The sequence below is a fragment of the Mercenaria mercenaria genome, chromosome 6 (assembly GCF_021730395.1).
Source record: "Mercenaria mercenaria strain notata chromosome 6, MADL_Memer_1, whole genome shotgun sequence".
NCBI lineage: Eukaryota > Metazoa > Mollusca > Bivalvia > Venerida > Veneridae > Mercenaria > Mercenaria mercenaria.
This window is the reverse complement of record NC_069366.1, coordinates 73,097,361-73,109,760: the sequence shown is the minus strand read 5'-3', so window position 1 is coordinate 73,109,760 and position 12,400 is coordinate 73,097,361.

The following is a 12,400-nucleotide window of genomic DNA, read 5'->3' as shown; positions in this document are numbered from 1 at the left end:
CGTGCATATATCCACATACAAAGTTAATAACCTATAATGATCATATCGACGTGATAATGACACTCTATGATGCCAAACTCTCAGACAGCAGAATATGATTTTAATATACTATTTTATAAGTAAAGCATCTGCGGATCCAGGAATTTGGGTTAGAGGGACACCAACATTAAAGAGGGGGTCACCCATTTCAGGGGGGGGGGGGGGGCGGGGAGGGGGGTAGGGGTAGGGTAGGGTCACACCGAGTTTCAAGACCGACTTTCTTTGTAAAATGTAAGAATCAAAGGGGGGAATTAACCCAGAATTTCCCTCTGCCAGGCTCTGGTTCCGTGCATTTAAAGAATGGAGTTATCCCATACGGCTAACAGAAAACGTCTCTCATCATGATATCATAGATCTGAAATTGTCTGATACTTCAGAAGAAGTTTCCGTCTTACTAGTACCATTTTATGTTTATAATTAAAACGCAATTGTAGTATTAAGTGTCCGACAGAAACAGATTGATTTTATTTGGATGTGAAAATAAAATATTCCACCAAATGATAATCGCGCGTAATTATTTATTTTTCAAGTAAAATGACTGTCATGCCATGTGCCTCCATCCAGATTTCAGTCTTTGATGCCGAGTACGTGGACAGAGTAGATGTAAAAAGAATGAAGTTTCGACTTTCGTGATATCTCATCTTCGGACGTTCAAAACTTCACTTCATACGACAAAAAGGCCAATCTGGTATAATCGATACCGCCTGGGGACACAAATATGCCGTAGAAGTTTAAGTTTGAACAAAATCTCAAAGTTTCTCAAAATCAGTTGATAACTTCATACTTCCAGGTTCAGTTCAATGTATTTAGTTAAAATCATTAGCCATACAAAACTTCATTATTCGTATACCTATTGATAGTGTTTCGCATCAAATTTAGTCTAATTATATATATGGATAATCAAATAACTTAATAAGCAGAAATCCGGAAACTAAGCTTTTTATTTCGAATAGTAATAAAGAGAAGTCTTAGGCTTACGTGATATTACATTGAAAACTTTAGTAGCAACGTGTGATATAAATAAACTACACGCATATCGGTGACGTTTCACCCAAAATATATATGAGAGACGTTGAAGGTGAAGGCGAAGTTTGAAATCTCAAACTCTCTATTGTCTTCAAGTAGTCTGAACATGAACATTTGAACTTAAAAGAACAGATGTCCTAAAGGGAGCACAATCAAGTAAGATATCTTGAACATGGCTGGCGGCAGGGTGGGTGATGTTGAAGGTCTGAACATTAAAAAAACAGGAATGGAAAAACATTGGGGGGAGGGGGCTGGCGGTGGTGACACCAGGTGAAGGTACAAAACTTCACATGTTGATTATAAATATTGACTGAAAATTAAAAATGAAAAAAAAAAAAAATGAAAAAAAAAAAATGTTGGGGGGATGCATGATCGGAATGCTGGGCATGACTGGGTGGAGTAGCGAGTTGAGGGAACGGTACAACCATGCATGTTGATGAATATTCATGGAAGGTTTGAAAAAAAAATTAAATAAGGAATGAATATTTTCTTTTTTTGGGGGGGTGGGGGGAAGGGTTGGGGGAGCGGGTGTGACCAAGGCAAGGGGGTAACCAGGTGTGGGTACACAACTTTACACATTTATAATAAATGTTCATGAAAAAGAATGAAAGAAGTTTAATGCAGACCTGGGTTCAATTATTTTCAAAAGTAATTAATTACAATTAAAACAGAAATGCTTCAATTAAATTACAATTACTTGCTTTTTACAGAAGTAATTAATCAATAGCAATTATTTTAAGGAAAATAATTTTTTTTTTAATTATTTGGCAATATATTCACAAATAGTCATGATGTTAATATCAAAGACATATTAATGATGCAGATTTATAAGTCCTTATTAAATTTCGAAACAGTATTGGCATTTCGCTTTAAAATTCCCACTAGTATCCTTCGGTAATATAATGTTTTAACATGCTAAAATTCAAGTTGTGTGGACAACAATCAAATGTGAAACGTCAAGTACATTCATATATTCAAGTAATGTTTTATACCCTGCATTGGTGAACATCTAGATTGTGAACACTTCTTACTTACCCACTCTGTACAATTGATGACATCAAATTCTCTTCCTTCAGGCTGATTATACTACTAGTTATTGTAATTAAACGGCTTAATATTCATCAAGGGTCAAGTAACAGTTTCACATTCATATCCAGATTACATTATTACCTCTTTAGAACTCAACTCAACTCAACTCGACTTAACTTATATTTTAGAGTCTCATCTTTGTGTACATTACAATTTACAGATAAAACCATTTACATAACACAAAGCCACTCCTTCATAGGAATTATAAGAGACTATAAAACATCACTATTAAAAATCATTATTAAAAATTTAGATGACCAGCAAGTGTGAAATTTATATCCAAAGGTGATAACAGCTACTTCACAATAACCTGTATTTTTGCCAATATTTAATTGCCAAATATGTTTGTAACAGTTTGCTACATGTAATTGAAGAGTAATTGAATTTAATTGACAATTATTTTGCATTTGTTCGGATTTTAATTAATTAATTACAATTAAAATAATTGATTTTTGTCTCAATTATCAATTATTTTCAATTAATTGAAAAACTGTAATTAATTATAATTAATTAAATTATAACTGTAATTGGACCCAGGTCTGGTTTAATGAAATTCTACCAACTGGTTGGTTTGTTATATACAAATCTGTGGATTTTTAAACAATTAAAGGGCAATAACTCTGAAGTAAGTAAAGAGATCCGAAAGAAATTATGTGTGCTCAACCACATTATGGTGATCTTAATTCAACTTCAGTTTCATAGTTCTAGGTCAAATATATCACAAGTTATGAAGCAGAAATTGCCATATTTATAGTACCCTATATAGTCAACACAAGAAACTTCTAAGGGCCATAACTCTGGTGTTACTTGGGCAATCTGGATCCGCATAACCTTATAGTGGTGAACATGTACATTAAGTTTTAGTTAAATATTCCCTCCGACTTCATCAGGGGATAACAAATGTTTTGCCAAAAAATAATGATAAATTATTAAAATATGGCTCATAATGGACCATTTAATCAAACAGATTCTACTTTTTGAGAAAAATAAATTTTCACCCTTATGTTTGGCTGGCATTTGCCTAAAATTGACGTAAGATTTACAATAGGGTAGGGGTAGGTGATTTCAAATATCTATTAATTTTAAAAGTAGATCAGGTTTGGTTTTGATATTTTTCTGACTGATACATATAATAATAAGCTACAATTGAGATAAAAGTTTTCAAGATAGCACTTTATATTATCTAGAAATATAAATTAAAACAAAAATAACAAAAAATATCGACAGTTTTTAATAGTTTTTTCTTAATAAATCTCTTACATGCAAGGTGACCCTATCTTTTTTTACTTTCCAATATGAAGCAATTTTGTGTGTCATTAAAGCTGCAACATATTTTGAAAATCTTAGCGCCAGAATTTTTTTGTAGATCTAAATACCATTTTTTCCATTGAAAATAAAGTAGGTGGGGTAATTATGTCAACATGTAAAAACTGAAAGAGATTTATTAGTGACATTTATGCCTACATAATACTGACATCACCTTGTTTTCATACTGACCTGTAAGACCCAAAATACCTATCACATTAAGTGGGATATTATATGTTTTATAAAGTACCACCATTTTTTCATTTTTACAAAATTTCAGAAACGCTTAAAATGCCCTATAAAATTAAAACGAGTTCGGTGACCTATGTTTTTTCTTCTCTTGCTTTTCTTGGAAATTAATGTTTTCAAGCTCACAGAGTATGAAAAAATTCTTAACGTTAGAAAAAATTCGCTCCTACATACTTAAGTGAACAGTACATGTAAACTGTATAATTAAGTGGATGGGGGTAGTGAAAATATCTGCCTTTTCGAAATTGATTTCAATATATATATATATGTTTTATACACAAAGAATCCAGTTTGTCCGGAAAATGGCGGAAATAATAATATTTTTATTCAATTTTCTGAAACTCAGCCCGTCCCTAGATTTGCCACCTAATGCCACTGTTTGTCACTTATTTCCATGGATAAAGCAATTGGCAATTGGCAATTGGTGGAAATAGGTGGCTTTAGCTGGCGTTTGGTGTAATTCAACTCTTTTTTCCACAAAAGTGGTAAATTTGCCACCAAAAGCCACTTTGTTTTGGTGGCATTTATGTGGCATTAGGTGTAAATTTGAACATAGTTTTTCTTTATGGTGGTAAAAAGGCGGAAATTGGTGGAAAGTAGAACATGGTTTTTTTTTCATGGTGGAAATTGAGTGGCGTTTAGTGGAAAATAGGGACTTAGAAATTTTTTTTGGTGGCGAATAGGTGGAAAAAAAACTTTTGTGATGTTTGATTTAAAAGTGAACTATAAGACATTGGATTACCCTGTACAAAAATCTTCACATGAACTCAGGGTTGAATCAAGGTGTAATGGACACTAAATTTCAAACTTCAGGCCTAATTGACACGGACCCTGACTTTGCTCCACATTGACAACAGCTCGTAGAACACAAAATGCCCCCACCCCCCCACCCCCACCTTCATGCATTCAGTAACTGTACAAGAAACAGACATCATTTGGTCACTGTGCACTGGACTTTTGATTTACTGACCTCAAATCAATAATTATGGGTCAGTTACCAGTCATAAGTGACTTCTGTATCAAATGTGATCTTAGACCAAAGCATTCTCTTGTTATTGGGCAAAAAAGGTTCTAGTGTTCTGGGTCAATGTGACCTAGACCTTTGACCAACTGACCTCAAAATCAATAGGGGTCGTCTGCTGGTCATGATCAACCTCCCTATTTAGTTTCATGATCCTAGGTCTAAGAGTTCTCAAGTTAACATCCGGAAACGGCTTAAATGTTCCAGCTTACAGTGACCTAGCCCTTTGACCTACCGAACTCAAAATCTATTGGGGTTATCTGCTAGTTATGATTAACCTTCCCATTCACTTTCATGAACCTAGGCCCAAGAGTACTAGAGTTATCATCTGGAAACTGTTTAACTGTTCCAGGTCACTGCGATCTTGACCTTTGACCTACTGGCCTCAAAGTCAATAGGGGTCACTGCTGGTCATGACCAACCTCCATATAAAGTTTCATGATCATAGGCTAAAGCGTTCTTGAGTTATCATCCCGCAACCGATTGGTATACATACTGAACAAAGTATAACCAGGCTCCTTTTTTCAAAGGGTTTCGTTAAAATGAGAATCAGTCTACGCTGACTCCAGCTGGACAAAATGATATTCAGAGTGGTATACAGAAAATTTGAATTTTGGTTATTTTGTGAGACAGAATATTTATTATTATTTATTATATTTTTGTATTATATTATTCAATGTAAATATTAATAAGTCACTTTTTCAATCAACAATTCTGAAAGACAGAAAAAGTTGGAAAATAGGTGGCAACTAGAGGAAGTTGGCTGTACTGGCTGAATCTGAAAGGATCTATTTTGAATGTGTCTGCAGTGTATTATTTCTGCATGAGTGAAAGTTGGTTAAAGATAAGATTAATGATAGATCAAGTTACAAGCTCCCACACTAATGTATAGAAACAACCCCAGGTGGAACTTGGGTCAGTTAAGATTTATATATGCAGGCAAACATCAGGTCAGATGCAAAGAAATAGTTCTTGCTCTTCATTAACTGAAAAAAGTGTATATAAAACGGATGCTTTTACAATAGCTTTTCAACTTAAGTATTTGACATATTCTTTAGCTGACCAAAAAAGTGTATGTGTGGAATCAATTTATCTGTGTAGTAATACCAAAATTTGAAATCCGGCATTTGATGAGTCAGTCAGGGAGAACATGGAAACACATTCTGACAGGTAACAATATTATACTGTTTATTTTCTTTTAATTATTACTGTCTTTAACATTGTCTTACTTACTCTTAACAAATATTTGAATTTAAAACAACATTTACAAAACTGCTTGAAATTAAAATTAAAACAAGACCTGTCACTAATGGTGACAAATGCCCCAGCAGCACATTGACCTTTGACCTGGTGACCCCAAAGTCAGTAGGGGTGTTGTACTCAATAAGTACTATTAGCATGTGAAGTTTGAAGGTCCTGGGTGAAGTGGTTCGCATGTAAAGTGCCTTCATGCAAAAAGTTAACGTTGGCCCCTGTGACCTTGACCTTTGACCTGGTGACCCCAAAGTCAGTAGGGTTGGTGTACTCATAAAGTACTATCAGCACGTAAAGTTTGAAGGTCCTGGGTGAAGTGGTTCGCGAGTAAAGTGCCTTCATGCAAAAAGTTAACGTTGGCCCCTGTGACCTTGACCTTTGACCTGGTGACCCCAAAGTCATTAGGGGTGGTGTACTCAATAAGTACTATCAGCATGTGAAGTTTGAAAGGTCCTGGGTGCAGTGGTTCGCGAGTGAAGTGCCTTCATGCAAAAAGTTAACGTTGTGACGAACGAACTAACTAACGAACTAAGGAACGAACGGACGGACAGTTGAAAACTGATATGCCTCCCTTCGGGGGCATAAAAATCTCCTTTTATGTCTTAGGAAGTTTGACAGATGGATAAATCCCAGATATATTTTCTGGAATATAGCTCAATCATGTTTATAACACTGCTTGTAAAATTGTATCATTTTGTAATCATTTACATTATTGATTAGCACTTAGGTTCATACCAGGAACCTTCTGTGAAAAAAGTGCAACTTTGTGACATGATCTGCCTGCCTGACTGTATATACCGGAGCAGCATACAGCTTATTACTGCATAAAAGAAACATATCAAGATAATTCTGAATCAGGTAAATATTATATGTTTTTACAAAAGCTTATGTTTAAATAACCCTTAATTTTACCTATCTCTTTTAAACAAATACACCAGTTAATAGAATTTCCTGGCATATTATATGAGAAATATTAATTATAAATATGATGAAAAACCCAAGTGCCATTATTATCTTTTGCCAAAGGCGGAGTGGTATTATTTTTGGCGTTGTCCTTTCTGCTTCATCCATCCGTTAGATTAAATGAAAATGCTTGTAATTGGAAAAATATTTTAGTAGCTTAGTCTACAGAATCACTAAACCTCATGTAATTATTATAAGCTCATTAACACTGCTCAATTATTTACCTAGTAAAAGAAGTATTTCCCCTTGATTTGGTAAAAAATAGGGATTTTTCCTGTATCTATTGCTGGATCTTCATGAAACTTTATAAAAATGTAGATCACTACAGGACAGCATTGCATGTGCAATTTCCATCAGGATCACTTCAGTAACCAGAGTTATTGCCCTTTGTTTTTAATCTATAAATTCCTACATAACAAGTAATCAATTGATAGATATTCATGAAATTTTACACAAGTGTAAATCACTTTGGAGCAATGGTGCTTCCACATCTTTAATCAAATCTCAAGTTCTTGCAGTGTTATTGCACTATTATTGATTCAAGATGCATAAAATTATTCCCACAAAATATTTAACCTTTTGAGTGAATAGAAATTTTTCTATAATGTAGATTTCGATGAAACTTCTCACAGTTTTAATAAAGATATGGCATATTATTTGACATAGATTAAGTATGTAGAGTTTGTTCTCAGGTCAGTGAGTAAGTTCAGGCTTTTAATTTCATATTTCCTAGAGGAAATTTTAGGTCACTAATAGTAATGTTTACAAATGCCTTTGCTTGGTATAGTCTGAAAGTAACCGTGTTTTGCATTATTTTGCAAATTTTAAACAACTTTTACCGTGCCTTTTTTATAAATTTTGAGTAACTTTGGCATCTGCTCCTTTAAGCTAAATTTAGAATTGTCACAAATTTTCAAAATGATAGCCTCTATCCCAAACGTTTGCAGAGAACTCATTTTACCATTAATTTTGAAATACTGAAAAAATAATGTCGAATGATGTGTTTCTGTTTTGAATTTTGCTTACTCCATTCAAAAATAACTTTAGGGAAGACGTAAAACCTACCTAAATTCCTTCCACAATATATAATCTAAGAGTGAAAGCAAAATAGAGAACTTTCACCGTGCGTAACTCAATATTTTTAAAGATGTGTAACTCTACCCCTTCTAGTTAAGTAGTAAATTCTCTTTGAACACCAATAAAGCGGCTTATAAGATTTATCTTTTTCCATTTTTGTACAAAACATCAATAATAAGTCTTGAAAGAAGTAAAAACTTAGTATTAAAAATGGGAAATAAGGGGGGTGGGGGGGGAATTTGGTCCCAGTAGGGCTTGAACCTACGCCCCCCTAAGAATTGCAGTAAAAGTAGGTTTAAGGTAGGAATTGAATACTCTTCAAAAAAGAGGTTCTTTATTAGTGAGCTAATACCTTAATAGATGTATGGTTTGCTGTTACAGATTGTGTGCTGGAAAAATGGCCTCATATCCAAAGGAATGAAATTTGGAGAGTCATTCGCAATCTACTTAAGCCATCCTGGACTATGAAAAAATAAGACTGCATTGACAACATTCTGATCCTCGTGTTCAGTTCTTTTGTGATTTCTTGTGAAGGGGCTTTGATTTTTCATAAAAATAAAAAATATGTGAATATAATTTGATTTTCACTTGCTACTGATTTTTTTCAGATCCAGCAGGTGCAGCTGATTTCCACTAGTTGCCACTTATTTTCCACCTATTACCAGCTATTTGGTGGCATTTAGTGGAAAATAGGACTGCCACCATTGTGGCATTTTGGTGAAATTTTGTCCACTTACTGCCAACTATTAGGTGGCGACAGGTGGAAATAAGTGGCGTTTAGTGGAAAATAATTTTACACCATAATGGTGGCGTTTTAGTGGTAATATGTCTAAATACTCCACTTACTGCCATCATGAAGGTGGCGATTGGTGGAGATTAGTGGCAAACAAATTTTCCACCATCATGGTGGCATAATGGTGTAAAACTGTCTAAATACTCCACTTTTTGCCACCTAAAGGTGTGCACAAGTGGAAAAAGGTGGAATTTAGTGGAAAACAGGTTTGCCACTGTCCTGTTCATTTTTTCACCATTCTGGTGGCATATTGGTGGAAAATTGTCTAAATACTCCACCACTGAAAAGGGTGGCATAAGAGTGGCAAATCCAGGGATGGGTGTGTGTTCTTGTCTGAATGTTTAAATTACAGCAGCACTTAAAAACTCATTTGAAAATGATGCATATGGTGAAAATAGGAACAAACTTTTTACACACCCTTTACATCTAGAAACACAATGTGTTTTTTTCCCTCGATTTTTTCATACTTCCCTTGTACATGTATATTTGAAGTTTGTGTAGTAGTATTGTAAAATCATGTAGAAACCTGACCATCATCCAAACCCCCCCCCCCCCCCCAAAAAAAAAAACATCATGTAAATGCAGTTTTCTTGTCAATTATCAGGTTAAACAAGAGCTGTACGTAAGACAGCCAATGCTCGACTATACAAATTATTGTCTCAGAAGCAGGAAAATGTTACCCTAAATGTTAAAATGTCTACAGAGTTTCAATCCAGTATCTGCATTTGTTTTGGAGTAACTTGCATGCAAAACTTTAACAAGAAGTTTTATGATCAAAAGCGGACATAATTTGACCAAAATGCACGTCAGAGTTATGGGACTTGATGCAATAAACTAGTTTTATATCCCCGAAGACACATGTGAAGTTTCAATTTAATATTTGCATTTGTTCTGCAGATAGTAACTTGCATGCAAAACTTTAACCAGAATTTTCTAAGTCTAAAAGGGGGCATAATTTGCCCAAAATACATGTCAGAGTTTTGGGACTTGACCCAGTGAGGTTGGTAATTGATCTAGAAAAAGAAATCAAAGGCCTGAAGGGCCTGAGTCGGCTAATGATTGATGTACTGACAGTATAGTCTACCAGTTTCAGTTTGTTTTTAGTTTTTTTGTTAAAATTTCATAACACAGCTCGATATTTACCCAAGATATTATATCCGGATACGATTACACTTTTCTCCAGTTTCAACAATATATTTTACAAACTGTGATGATACGAAGACATTTAGCAGCAATTGGCAGTATCTGACATTGAAGTTTATGGTTAAATTACCTCTTATTTAAATCTTTTCATAAAAAAATTGTTTCATTTCGTGAAAGCAGCCAAAAGACACATGTGAAGTTTCAATTCAATATCTGCATTTCTTTTGGAGATAGTAACTTGCATGTAAAACTTTATTTATTTATTTTGTTGGGTTTAACGTCGCACCGACACAATTTAAGGTCATATGGCGACTTTCCAGCTTTATTGGTGGAGGAAGACCCCAGGTGCCCATCCGTGCACTATTTCATCACGAGCGGGCACCTGGGTAGAACCACCGACCTTCCGTAAGCCAGCTGGATGGCTTCCTCACGTGAAGAATTCTACACCCCAAATGAGGTTTCGAACCCACATCGATGAGGGGCAAATGGTTTGAAGTCAGCGACTCTAACCACTCGGCCACGGAGGCCCCTTGTAAAACTTTAACCAGGATTTTCCAAGTCCAAAAGGGGGCATTATTTGCTCAAAATACATGTCAGAGTTATGGAACTTGCCCCATTGAGGTTGGTAATTGGCCTAGAAAAAGAAAAAAATAAGTTTCAAAGCTATATGCCTTTAAATGATAGCTGTATGTACTTGCATGCAAAACTTTAACCAAGGTGTGACGCCGACGCCGACGCCAAGGTCAGTAGAATAGCTAGAGCTCTAGATGTACTCAGTATATAAACCATCTGACAAGTGAAATTTTGCAAAGTAAATATTTTCTTTGAGTTGAACACTGTTTCTCAACAGTAATTCAGTTATGTAATGGTGTGTCGCAAAGTACAATGTACCCTTTAAAGCACAAAAATAACTTTCCAGAAATGAGTGAAGTAGCCTGTACCCTTGAAATATATGTACAAAGTCTGAAAATTGTACATAGGCTTTTACAAATACATGTATTAAATACTGGATTTTTATTTCTTTTATTTTTTCTCAATATCAGATATACATTTATTTCTCAATGTCAGATATATAAAATTTATTTCTCAATGTCAGATAAACATCCATTTTAACACCTGTGTAAATAAAGATACTGATTTTTGTATCACAGATTTGAAATAGTTTATAACACTTTTTGTAAAATGTAGAATGAACAGGTTAACTGATCTTGGTTCTTTTTGACAGTAACAAATCATATCCACAATTTAGACATACTTAGCATTTATTTAGCAAAAATATTTCAAACTCAATACATGACATAGATTTTATCACTTCAAAAGGGTACCCAAAAAAACATTAAGGAACATCGTCTGACCATATCTCCCTACGAAGTCTGACAACTGTAGGCCAAAGCGTTTTCAGATATTGAGTGGAAACCATTTTTAACCTCAAGTTCACTGTGATCTTGATCTTTGACCTACATGTCCCAAAAACAAAATGGATAATCTTCTGACCACAGGCAATCATCTTACAAAGTCTGAAAACTGAAGACCAAAGCTTTTTTAAGTAACTGAGTGAAATCTGTTTTCAGTCTTTAAGGGTCACTGTAACCTTGACCAGTCAACTCCTAAACAATAGGAGTCATCAACTGATCAAAGCCAATCATCCTATGAAGTTTGGAGGCTTTAGGCTGAAGCATTCTATAGTTAATGAGTGGAAACCTTTTTCAGACTCATGGTCAATGTGACCGTAACATTTGACCTGCCAATCCTATCAAGAGCTGTCCGTAAGACAACGCGCTTGACTTTTCTCAGTGCTTGACTCTGAATTAGAGCTTTGCCAGTAAAAAAAAATTCCAAGTTAAAAAGGGATATAACTCTGTCAAAATTCAAACCAGACTAATAGGGATTGCTTCTCCTGGTGTAGACTTTGATAGTAAATAACTATTTCAAGTTTCAAGTCAAAAGTTTTAATAGTAACAGAGATATTTGACTTTATCAAAAATATTTAACAAAAAAGGGGCATAATTCTCTCAAAATTCAAACAGAGTTATGGGGATTGTTTCTCCTGGTGTAGACTTTGATGGTAAGTTGAAATTTTAAGTTTCAAGTCAAAAGCTTTGATAGTAACAGAGATATTTGACTTTATCAAAAACTTTAACCTAAAATTCTAAGTTAAGAAGGGGCATAATTCTGTCAAAATTCAAATCAAGAGTTATGGGGATTGTTTCTCCTGGTGTAGACTTTGATAGTAAATAAGCTTTTTAAGTTTCAGGTCAATAGCTTTGATAGTAACAGAGATATTTGACTTTATCAAAAACTTTAACCTAAAATTCTAAGTTAAGAAGGGGCATAATTCTGTCAAAATTCAAATCAAGAGTTATGGGGATTGTTTCTCCTGTGAAGACTTTGATAGTAAATAAGTATTTAAAGTTTCAAGTCAATAGCTTTCATAGTAACAG